Source organism: Elaeis guineensis, chromosome 12 (genome assembly GCF_000442705.2).
Source record: "Elaeis guineensis isolate ETL-2024a chromosome 12, EG11, whole genome shotgun sequence".
NCBI classification, from domain to species: Eukaryota; Viridiplantae; Streptophyta; class Magnoliopsida; order Arecales; family Arecaceae; genus Elaeis; species Elaeis guineensis.
Window position 1 is genome coordinate 12,588,302 of NC_026004.2, and position 13,545 is coordinate 12,601,846.

Below are 13,545 nucleotides of genomic sequence, written 5' to 3' on the forward strand. Positions count from 1 at the left end.
CTCCATATCCAACGGGTTCGGAGATACCCACAGGTAACCTATTTTCCCATACCCAACCCATACCCCCCACGTCTATCTCATATCCAAAAATAAATAAATAACTAAAATAATTTTATGCATATTATCAATCAAAATAAAATTATCAATTCAATATAGAACATAATTTATAAATTCATATTTATAAAAATCAAATATATAAATAGAATTACAATTTAACATAGAACATATAAATAACCAAAATAATTTTATACATATTATCAACCAAAACAGAATTATCAAAATAGAATTATAAACATATATATTCGGATATGGATTTGGGTATTACCCATATCCGTAGGTTCTGGTCGGGTTCGGATTTAGATTTGGACAGAAAACAATACTATTCATACCATATCCATATCCATGCTACAGTTTTCGGATTTTATCCAAATCCGAACCCAAACCCGATCAAACCCTATTTTTTAAGTTTGATCGAGTTTGGATAGGATGCATATCCATCGGATCGGATTGATTTTATCATCTCTAATTATACTACTGTAATTAATGGACGTCTCAAATTTTTTTTTAATATTTTCTTCATATTGCCAACGATCGTGCTGCTCGTTTAGAATATCCTCCTTACCGCCTACGGATTGCCCATTCGGACATTCCCCTTATTGCCCCTCTTACTGCATTCGACGGTTCGTGTTTCCCACCGCCGCTTGGTTAGCCATCGTAGTCCATTAAGTTAGACTTCTCCAATTTTACCCAAAAAAATATCAGACCTCTTCAGATTCGCAACTTCCGTAATTAAACCAAAATAACGAGGTTACTTTATTAATTCGCCTCCAAAACCACGTGGAGCAAATCAGCTACGCAGCTTCGAACAGCAAAGAGAAGCCGCAAGAGATCTTCCCCCATGGACTCCCACGCCTCCTCCACTCAGACCACGACGAGATGCCCATTCTTTTGAACAGTGCCGCTGCCGGGTGCCTTCCGGACATCATCGTCAAGATCGACGGCGACGCTGACCACCTCTCCACCCATCCCATCTCCACCACCACAGCCACCACGACCGCCGTTAGCAACAACAACAAAAGTAGCAACAAGGTTTGGAGGGAAGCAAGATACGATTTTTGGAAGGATGGAGTTGGAACGAATGGCGGAAGCCGCTCGGAGTTCAGTTTTGCAACCCAGAACCAGGACAAGGAGCATGGAGTGGAGGTCATGATCTACCGTCGATGCTGCTTCCGGTGGGAAAAGATCGAGCCTTGATGCTGGTTTCGGCGGGAACGAGCCAAAGGAGCCACCTTTTTCAAACCTGGCTTCAGCTAAGCTCCGCCTCTCCTTCACGATCCCTCCTCCTCCGACCCATTTGCAGGAACCGGTTCAAACCTGGCTTCTACTGAGGACCGGGTACTGGTTTCGGCCGTCCTCAGTACCTATTTGCAGGCCTATTTGAAACATACAAATCTAATTTTTAATTTGTTTCCTCCCATATCTCAAAAAACCAACAATAATAATAGAGAATTATAACAATTTATGTAGATAAAAGTATGGTGATCAATAAAATAAATAAAGTTATAGTGCTCAAGTTGTTAGTATTCAATAAAAATGAGTTATTTTGTTATTTTTGGTGGTTTTGCAACGAAGGGGAGAACTTAATTAAAATAGAGTTTGATTGAAATTCTAGTCAAGCAATATGATTTTAATGTCGCCCACACAATGTCATGTCACAAAGCATGAGTTGGCACACAAAAGACATGAGCGAGCTTGATGATTGTAAACATGCTTATTTTACCTCTCATAAATATATATATTACACTTATATGGTATTTCATAGCACCTTATTTTTTCATTTAAAGTAAATTTATAGTTTCATTTTGTTCTCAGTTATCTTTCAAGGGGAGAGTTTTGAGAGATTATGTAAAAGCATCATGACTTCAAAACTCTGTTGCGCTTTAAGAAACGAAGTGCTGATAAGAAGCCATGACATGCAAATGATCTCAGCTACGTCCTTAGCCCAACCCAATGGAAATCTTTAACAACGGTCTAGCCCAAGTCAACCCTTACTATTTCTAGACTTGGCCCGGTTGGAGTAACAGGGTAGTTGGCCCAACTCTGGTTACTGGCAAAAAGAAACGATCGTCACGTGGACTGAATTGCGAAACGTTGAGACAAGAAAAAGATAGCAGCTTCCCTCACGCAGGGGGACCTTTTTCTGTGATCCTCCACGGGACTTCAAATAAATAAGGCTAAAGTGGCATCGCAAACATCCTTTTATCACTCAAAGCTCATCCAAAAATTTAAATTGGAATGCCTGGTTTGTTGAGTTATTTGCATCTTATTCTATTCTGATTTCCCACCTCCTAAAACCTTATTATTATGTGATGCAGGTTTTGTTCTGCATGGCTCCCCTCCTGCAGAAACCTTATTATGTCGTGTGAATTTCACATGCCTATTCATGTCATCTTCTGGGTGTTGGTTTTAGGTTTTTCATGTGTTTGTTGTAGTTGCTTTTAATTTGAGCTTTGTGGCAGTCAATTGTTTGTTTTGGGGGCAAATCAAGTGCCCTAATATGAGGAAGTCTAAATATTGATTGTCGCTAATTGGTTAATGTTGAAATTACAGCTATGTCGCACATTATGGAATGTGGTCCTGATCATCCTGCTGGACTTTGCGCGCAGATGTTGATACTTCGGCAGCACCCAGCCACCTGTTTTTGTGGACAGAATTCTACAAGTTTATTATGGCTTACTGTGAATTGAAGTATTGAACACTTGGGTTCTGCAGGTATCATTGTTGTTTTTATATTTTTGTTTCTCTATATATTAGTGGAAATCCATATGGAGAATGATGTTGAAGATAACATTGCACAAAACTTTTGCTATTATTTATTCTTATTTCATTGTTTTTGAAAGTAATAAAAGTTTGCTGCCAAAAATTCTAAAGACCGACCGGAAAATAATCTGAAAAAATGAAGAAAAAATTTCATCTTCTCTGCATTCTTTGGTATTTTATTTTTTTTCTTTTTATTTTAAAAACAAAAACAGAGATGCCATTTAATGGCACATAGTTTCTTTAATTTTTTTTGTATCTTATTTATTGATTTTTTTTTTGAACCGAAGATTTTTAGCATTAGACCATGAACGAGAAGACAATCATGACTTCTTGTAAATTGCTTTGGGGTTTTAGAGATGCAAGGAAATTTATTGCTGATGTTTCTATTAGTAAAACTATATATTCTACTTAGCATGCATTAAGTAATTATTGGAATAAACTGACCGACTCCCGACTCAGGCCAATTGACTCCCGACTCTGTCCTGACAACAGATGAATGACCGAATATATGACTTCGACTGAATATCGGCTAAATGAACCAATACGTCTCTCCATCAACCAACTGAACAGATTTTACCGACTCACAGTCGGTGACTGACTGATGTTCAGCCATTACAGACAGTGAAAAACTTGAACTGTCGGTATCACAGAGTTATTATCCGATGGTCAACTATCGATATATGGTCGGCCGATCCGTTCAACATATCACAACCGTCATGAATAATTATCTGACATATATCATGACATAATCCTCAAAAATTAATAATCCACTACGTGATTATGACCCGATAATTCAGCGCCATGAAATGCGGGACCACATCTGATGGTTACAATGATCTTTTCTATAAAAAGAGGGTAAGGCAACAGTATCGATAAGCTACTTCTGGCCTGAGCTCTGCTAGTCAAATCATTCAAAATACTGTTCGCCAATTTTTTTCTCTGACTTAAGCATTGGAGGGTCCCCACCGGACATTACTCCGATCTGTGCGAATGCTATTTTACAGGTACTCGTTCTCGATGATAGACGACGGAGAAGTTGGCTGCAACAGATTAGCATACCAGAAAGGAAAAGAAACAATATTCATTATGATGAAAATCAGAGTTCAACGATCAACTACAATCGGACTGGCAAGGCACTCTTTCCGTTGGAAAGAAATTCCTCCCCTTCCTCCAGTAGTGGAGACCAATTCCTCGCATCCCATGATCACCAAGGACGTCCAGATTGCTGCACTCGTGCAGTAGCTGAATGTTCTCACAGAGACAGTCAAGAGCCTCCAACAACAGCAGACCCAGCTCCAGCAGCCACTGGTGGAGCAACCAGTGGCACATCCAGTGCCATCTAGGCACAGTCACTGCCATCTGCAGCGGTCACCATCTTCTTTTCTATAGTGACCGTCTCGACTCTCTCATCGAGATGAACAGTGATATTCTCAGCACTCTTGTTGTGCCACCCACCATTAGCGGCGTCTCTCTCCTTCCCATTTGGACCCTTTTAGGAAGGAAAAATGACCGCGAACACATTCAGTTTCTCCTTCAACCTCATCGGGGGGTTCTACACTCAGAGTTTTCCAGCAGCGGTGGTTCGAAGATTATGAACACAAGTTCGAAAAAATCAACCACCGACTCACCCAACTTCAGGTGGATGGTCGGAGATCCTCTAATGATTATGGCTTTCGCACCGCCCAGCCTCTCTCTCGGCACATCCTGGACGAATCGATCCCATTTCATCGACCCAGTTGACCACCTTGAGAGCTATAAAGCTCTCATAACAATCCAAGGGGCAACCGACGCCCTTTTATGCATTGGCTTTCCGACCACCTTTCAGAAAGATGCTCGAGTCTAATACTCCGGACTTCAGTCAGAAAGTATTTACTCTTTCGAGTAGTTAGAATATTCTTTTGTGGCTCATTTCAGTACCAGTCGGAGGCCGTCACGAACTTCGAACAGTCTCTTCTTAATCAAACAAGGGGAGACCGAGACACTTCGAATTTCGTGGCCCATTTTAATGTGGCCATGCTTGAGGCAAGGACCTCAATGAAGACATGACCATATCGATCATGAAAAGAGGTATGAGGGGATATCGATTCACATATTCACTGGATAAGACTCTCCCTCGGACATACGCCGAACTTCTGGAGCATGCATACAAATATATGCATGCAGACGAAGGAGCTTCTGACCGGTACCAAACAGAAGGCAATAATCAGAAGAAGAAGCAGAAGAAGGGAGGAGCTCTGGCTGAATCAAGTCGGCCACCAACCAATAAGCAAGCTTCACCCCGATGATAGAGTCCAAGGTCGTTTACGGCAGGTATAACTCCTATACTGTTCTTTCTGCTCTCCGTGTGTAGATCCTTATGAAGATCGAAGGAGCGGAATATCTACGACACTCTCTACCGATGAAAGCATCATCGAGGAACCATGATCAGAGGAAGTATTGTCAGTTTCATCATAATCATGGTCACGATATCGAACAATACATCCACCTTAGGGACGAGATAGAAGCCCAGATTCGACAAGGCTATCTCGAAAAGTATCGGAGAAATCCGCCGACTCAACCTCCTACCGATCGATGACCTCAATCGACTGAAAAAATTATAAATAATTAGTCGACTGCAGGTGTGATAATCCGGCCTGATGGGCCAAAAAGCCCATAAAACCCATTTAAAAAAAAAAACAGGGAGGAAGACTCCCGACCGGAGTCTTTCTCTTCCCCGATTTCGATCAAGAATCGGAGTCCTAGGGCCATTAAAAGACCCTAGGACGAGCTCTATAAGAACCCCCCTCCTCTCCTCTAAGTGTAGATCCATCAGCCACCGACGATCGCCGGAGTTTTTCTCTGATTTTCTCGATTGAAGCCGCGGTGCTTCGACCTGTGCTCGCCGCGATTTCACGCCGGTGAGGGTCATCGGAGGCTGTGGTAAGGCCTCCTTCCTCTTCCTCTCTTCTCCCCCTTCTTTCCCATGCCTGTGGGCACGATGGCCGACGACGGGTGTCGCCGGATTTTGTTGGAAAAGAAAACCCCCTGTTCACGCCGCTTCTTTTCTCTGATTTTCCGACACCAACGGTCACGCCGACCGCCGGCTCTGGCCTCTCCGAATCTGGGAGAGTCGTCCGTTACCGCCGGCCACCGTCGGGCATGATATGGCTGTGATCGGTCGGTCAAGGCACGGAGACCTCTAGGTCCCCTGTTTTGGTTCAATGAAAGCCCGGGAAGAAGAAGAAGAAAAGAAAAGAAAAGAAAAAAAATCAGAAAAAAGAAAAAGAAAAGAAAAAGGAAAAAGAAAAAGAAAAGAAAAGAAAATGTAAAATAGAAAAATAAAAAAAAAAGAAAAGAGAAAAATTCCCTCTCTCTCCTCTTTCTCCCTCTTTCTCTCTCTATTTTCTCTCTCTAAAAAGAAAAGAAAAAGGAAAAAAAAGAAATATATATATATAAGAATAATAATAATAAAAAAAATAAATACATGTGAGAAAAAGTTTCTCTCATTTCTCTCTTAAGTCTTTCTCTCTCTAAAATTGGACTTTCTCTCTCTACCTTCTCTCTCTATTTTCTCTCTCTAGATTTTCTCCCTATTTTCTCTCTCTAGACCTTTTATCTCTTTTTATGGATTTCGTCTCTCTAGGGTCATTCTCTCTCTGATTGCATCACAGACCCTAGGATAAACTTGAGATGAAAATATGATGATCTGAGACTGCTCTGAAATTCGTGCTGTAGATTAGATCCTAATCCGATCCTTCTTCAAAATTGATAACATCGATCATGGTTAATCCATATTAAGTCATCCTGATATAACCTCTGATGATCTCAATCATGATTGTCACTTTTGAAGGATACGAAGATTCTCTCTCCACTTTCTCTCTCTACTTTCTCTTTCATGATCGATTTTCTCTCTCTAAAAAAAGGTCTATGGATCCTGTATCAAGTCATGCCTTCATCTTTTAGGAGTTCATATTGACTCTAACAAGATGATCTGAAATTGCTTTGATATCCGTGCTGTATGTCAACCTCATCTGATCGTATCAAAGATCTTTCAAATTTATTATTAAAGAATCCTATTGATTGATCTTGACTTTAATTCGATCTGTGCTTCATGATTTCTTGATCAAGTCACTTGAATCTGATCCTCAGATCAGAGATCCTGAATTACTCTGGTATCTGGATGGTCCGACACATCCGGTCAACAGTCCTCTTTCCTTATGATTTAATCTTATTATATGCATGAAATAAAAATTGATGATGATTTGATATTTTAAATAGGATTAGCTGATTCTTCTAACGAAATCTGAAGATCTAAGATGAACGAGGTAAGTAGATCTTATACTTCTTATTTATTTTTAAATAATCATGTTTTTATGAAAAGAATTGCTATTGATGAAATCATAATTTTTCATAAAATAAGGATCGGCATATGTGATATGAAAAAAAAAGCATGTTTTATTATGAGCATTGATTTCATGAATATGTCTTATGAAAATAGCATGATTATGAAGTATGAATTTTATTATTTTTCCATCTATGTATATGTATGCTTTAAGAAAAAGATATAATGATTTCAAAGGCTCTCAGATGGCTATGAATGAATTTTTTCGGGAAGGTCGACATCCGGAGCTAGCATCCACACGAAACATGGCCCTGCCAGCGGGTATAAAGTTGGCACATGAATTAAGAACTCTGTCGATTAAGAAACATGGCCCTATCACGGGTATAATAGTGATCTTAACACAAATATCTGTGAGCAATATTTTGAAACATGACATGAATGCATGATGAAAATGAATTACGATTCATGATTATAAAATATACATGATTTATGCATGCATGATGAGTTTATAATTTATTTTGTTATATGCTCTATGAAATACTTTATTTTGTATTATCTGTTATTTTCTAAATATTGTATTATCATGAAAAACTTATGCTTGATCCGATAAGGAAGCACAAGTTCTACTTACTGGACTAGTGTAGCTCATATTCTTTTTGTTTTCTTTTTGTTTGAACAAAGAAATAAGGTTATGATCGGCAAAAGAAATCCAAGCTTGAAGATCGACATAGCAAGCTGAAAAATTTGACAACAGAAGTTTAATTTATTTTATAATCATGAATTTGTAGTTATTTATGAATGTTGAGATTCGGGTTAGTACTTGCTTTTGGATTTGGGGCGTGACATTTTATGGTATCAGAGCTTAGGTTATAATCTTTGGAGATTATGATATAAATAATATAAATGATTATGATATGATAGAATAATATCAGAGCTTAGGTTTAAGATCATTGAGATTATAAAGTGATATCAAAATTTTATGTATGATCAATAGGATGTGACCGAGTGGAGTATAATGGATAACATCAGAGCTTAAGATTATGATCATTAAGGACCTGATAGAATGATATAAAGTTTAGGTTATGATCACTAGAGAATATGACTTAAGTGGTATTTGAGCTTAAGATTATCATTATTCGAGATTGTGACTTTAGTGATATTTGAACTTGAGGCTAAGATCATGAGGAACATGATAGATATAAAAAAAAAAGATTCAATAATTTAATTTTGAATCAATAGGTATTATAATGAAATTTATGCATAAGTGGCATATGAGGTCTATAATAGAATTGACGAGTTATATCATAGATTTCAATTAACAAGGTTGACCTGAGTACAAGAAGTGCTGACCCTAGAATGAAGTGGGAGGTATTGATATATTATGTTAGGTATATTTGATGACATTGGAATGCTAAACCTATATTGATAAAGGACGTGATAATTTTGCTAATTTTGATGTTAATTTTTTTGCAAAGAAAGGTTGGTTTGGAAGTTGTCTAAATGATTATAAGGTAAATCGAAGGTTAACTCAAATTACTTCTAGACATATTGGATTCTTGAGGAGTGGTGAAGCTTATGTAATAAGTTTAAACATAGAAGGTGGATGAAGATTTAATTTTGATGTGCTATGCCTAAGAAATAGTAATGACAAGAAAACCTTAAATTTTACCTTAAATTGTATATGAAATCTGAAAGTTGGATCTATCTTTGATTGATTTAACATACAAAGATATTTTTGATAGACTTAGATAATTTGGTAAGTTGAGATCAGAGTGCGCAGCAAAAGCGTGATGGTCTGAATTGATTAGAAATATTAATCCTTTAAATCAAAAGATATTATGAAATACGTTAGTTGTAAATAAGGAAGGATTTTACTGATAATAGATGGATGCTAGAGAGAAAATCTATCTGATCAAGGAAAGATTCAAAGCAGCACAGGATAGACAGAAGAGTTGGACAGATAGAAAAAGAAGAGAATTGGAATTTCACTTCAGTGATCATGTTTTTCTAAAAGTATCACCTACTAAGGGTGTCATGAGGTTTGGGAGACATGGCAAGCTGAGTCCGCGATTTATTAGACCTTTTGAAATTTTGAACTGAGTAGGAGATGTTGCTTACGAACTAGCTTTACCATCAGAATTATCTAAAGTGCACAGTGTCTTTCATATTTCACCACTAAGAAAATTTGTACCTGATCCAAATAACGTAATAAAGTATGAGCCATTGCAAGTTCATGAAGATCTAACCTATGAAGAATTTTTCCTCTGAATTATTGATCGAAAAGAGCAAGTTCTAAGACGGCGCATCATTCCGTATGTAAAGATTCATTGGAGTAATCATGAAGAGAGAGAGAGGCCACATGGGAGCTTGAAGATGATATGAAGATGAGATATCCACAATTATTTGTGAATGAAGGTATGTTAAATTTCGAGGACGAAATTTTTTTTAAGGGGGGTAGAATGTGATAATCCGGCCTGATGGGCCAAAAAGCCCATAAAACCCATTAAAAAAAAAAGAAACAAGGAGGAAGACTTCCGATCGGAGTCTTTCTCTTCTCCGATTTCGATCAAGAATCAGAGTCCTAGGGCTATTAAAAAATCATAGGACGAGCTCTATAAGAACCCCCCTCCTCTCCTCTAAGTGTAGATCCATCAGCCACCGACGATCGTCGGAGTTTTTCTTCGATTTTCCCGATTGAAGCCGCGGCGCTTCGACCTGTGCTCGCCGCGATTTCACGCCGGTGAGGGTCATTGAAGGCTGTGGTAAGGCCTCCTTCCTCTTCCTCTCTTCTCCCCCTTCTTTTCCGTGCTTGTGGGCACGATGGCCGGCGACGGGTGTCGCCGGATTTTGTTGGAAAAAAAACCCTTGTTCACGCCGCTTCTTTTCTCTGATTTTTCGGCACCGACGGTCACGTCGACCGTCGGCTCTGGCCTCTCCGAACCTGGGAGAGTCACTCGTTGCCGCCGGCCACCGTCGGGCATGATATGGCCGTGATTGGCCGGTCAAGGCACGGGGACCTCTAGGTCCCCTGTTTCGGCCCAATGAAAGCCCGAGAAGAAGAAGAAGAAAAGAAAAGAAAAGAAAAAAAAATAAGAAAAAAGAAAAAGAAAAGAAAAAGGAAAAAGAAAAAGAAAAGAAAAGAAAATGAAAAATAGAAAAATTTAAAAAAAAATAATAAGAAAAGAAAAAAAATCTCTCTCTCCCCTCTTTCTCCCTCTTTCTCTCTCTATTTTCTCTCTCTAAAAAGAAAAGAAAAAGAAAAAGAAATATATATATATAAGAATAATAATAATAAAAAAAATAAATACATGTGAGAAAAAGTTTCTCTCATTTCTCTCTTAAGTCTTTCTCTCTCTAGAATTAGACTTTCTCTCTCTACCTTCTCTCTTCATTTTCTCTCTCTAGATTTTCTTCCTATTTTCTCTCTCTAGACCTTTTATCTCTTTTTATGGATTTCGTCTCTCTAGGGTCATTCTCTCTCTGATTGCATCACAGACCCTAGGATAAACTTGAGATGAAAATATGATGATCTGAGACTGCTCCAAAATTCGTGCAGTAAATTAGATCCTGATCCGATCCTTCTTCAAAATTGATAACATCGATCATGGTTAATCCATATTAAGTCATCCTGATATAACCTCTGATGATCTCAATCATGATTGTCACTTTTGAAGGATACGAAGATTCTCTCTCCACTTTCTCTCTCTACTTTCTCTTTCATGATCGACTTTCTCTCTCTAAAAAAAGGTCTATAGATCCTGTATCGAGTCATGCCTTCATCTTTTAGGGGTTCATATTGACTCTAACAAGATGATCCAAAATTACTTTGATATCCATGCTGTATGTCAACCAAATCTGATCGTATCAAAGATCTTTCAAATTTATTATTAAAGAATCTTATTGATTGATCTTGACTTTAATTCGATTTGTGCTTCATGATTTCTTGATCAAGTCACTTGAATCTGACCCTCAGATCAGAGATCCTGAATTGCTCTGGTATCTGGATGATCCGACATATCCGGTCAACAGTCCTCTTTCCTTATGATTTAATCTTATTATATGTATGGAATAAAAATTGACGATGATTTGATATTTTAAATAGGATTAGCTGATTCTTCTAATGAAGTCTGAAGATCTAAGATGAACGAGGTAAGTAGATCTTATGCTCCTTATTTATTTTTAAATGATCATATTTTTATGAAAAGAATTGCTATTGATGAAATCATAATTTTTTCATAAAATAAGGATCGGCATATGTGATATGAAAAAAAAAGCATGTTTTATTATGAGCATTGATTTCATGAATATGCCTTATGAAAATAGCATGATTATGAAGCATGAATTTCATTATTTTTCCATCTATGTATATGTATGCTTTAAGAAAAAGATATAATGATTTCAAAGGCTTTCAGATGGCTATGAATGAATTCCTTCGGGAAGGTCGACATCCGGAGCTAGCATCCACACGAAACATGGCCCTGCCAGCGGGTATAAAGTTGGCACATGAATTAAGAACTCTGTCGATCAAAAAATATGATCCTGTCACGGGTATAATAGTGACCTTAGCACGAATATCTGTGAGCAATATTTTGAAACATGACATGAATGCATGATGAAAATGAATTACGATTCATGATTATAAAATATACATGATTTATGCATGCATAATGAGTTTATAACTTGTTTTGTTATATGTTCTATGAAATACTTTATTTTGTATTATTTGTTATTTTCTAAAATTGCATTATCATGAAAAATTTATGCTTGATCCGATAAGGAAGCGCAAGTTCTACTTACTGGGCTAGTGTAGCTCATATTCTTTTTATTTTCTTTTTGTTTGAACAGAGAAATAAGGTTAGGATCGGCAAAAGAAATCCAAGCTTGAAGATCGACATAGCAAGCTGAAAAATTTGACAACAGAAGTTTAATTTATTTTATAATCATGAATTTGTAGTTATTTATGAATGTTGAGATTCGGGTTAGTACTTGCTTTTGGATTTGGGGCGTGACAGCAGGAGTGATCAACATGATCTCCAGATGACTGGACCGAGAGGCAACTTCCAAAGAAGAGTCAGAGAAACGATGATGACTCAATGATGTAATAACTTTTTCAGAAGAAGATACTCGAAGAATTCAAACTCTCTATGATGATGCTATTGTTGTCTCGGCAACAATAGCAAATTATGATGTAAATAAAATTTTTATAGATAATAAAAATTTGACTAATATTCTGTTTTACTCGACTTTCTTTCGAATGCGATTGCCGACTGATCGACTCAGGAGAGTCTCAACGTCATTGGTTAGCTTCACTAGAGATGCGGTCACAATGGAAGGAGAAATCTCTCTCCCTTTAACCGTTGAAATCAAACCACATTAGAGCACCATCTTCATAACATTCATGGTAGTCCAAGTACCTTCGACTTACAACGTCATACTTAGACGACCTAGACTAAATACTCTAAAAGCAATAGTTTTGACATACCATTTACTAGTCTAATTCTCAACTAAAAATGGGATCAGAGAGATGCATGGAGATCAACAACTTGTCCGACGCTGCTTCTTTATCTCCATCCAAAATAATAAATCTGAAGACTCTCAGTCAGTCGACAAATTAGACCCAAGAGAGGATCAGGAGAGGAGTGAACTAGCCGAACAACTGGTTTCTATCCCATTAATAGAAAAAAATCTCGAGAAGACGGTCTGAATTGAATCGCAACTGTCCAACTCAGAGCTGCAATAACAAATAAAAATACTCAGAGCCAACACCGATATTTTTGCTTGGTCGGCCCCCGACATGTCTAAAATTTTCTCAGAAATAATAACTCACACTTAATATCAACCCAAATATTAATCCAGTGAGACAGAACAAATAATCTTTTGCTCTTGAAAGATAAAAGGTTATTAATGAAAAAGTCAACAAGCTTCTCGCAGCAGGCTTCATCAGAGAGGCTGCATATCCTGACTAGCTCACCAACATGGTGATGGTAAGAAAAGCCAATGGAAAGTGGACAATATGTATCAACTATACCAATCTAAATCAAGCCTGTCTGAAGGATAGCTTCTCCTTGTCAAAGATTGACCAGCTAGTTGATGTGACCTCTGATCATCGACTCCTGAGCTTCATGGATGCTTTTGTCGGGTATAATCAAATCCGTATGACACCAGAAGATGAAAAACACATGATTTTTGTGACCGATAAAGGCATATACTGCTATAAAGTAATGCCTTTCAGTCTGAAAAATGCTAGAGCTACTTATCAATGGCTCATCAACAAGATCTTTAAGGTACAGATCGGATGGAACATGAAAGTATATGTGGACAACATGCTGGTGAAGAGCCCTTAAACTTCAGATCATGTTCGAAACTTGGAGAAAGCCTTCGACACACTCCGACGATATCAAATA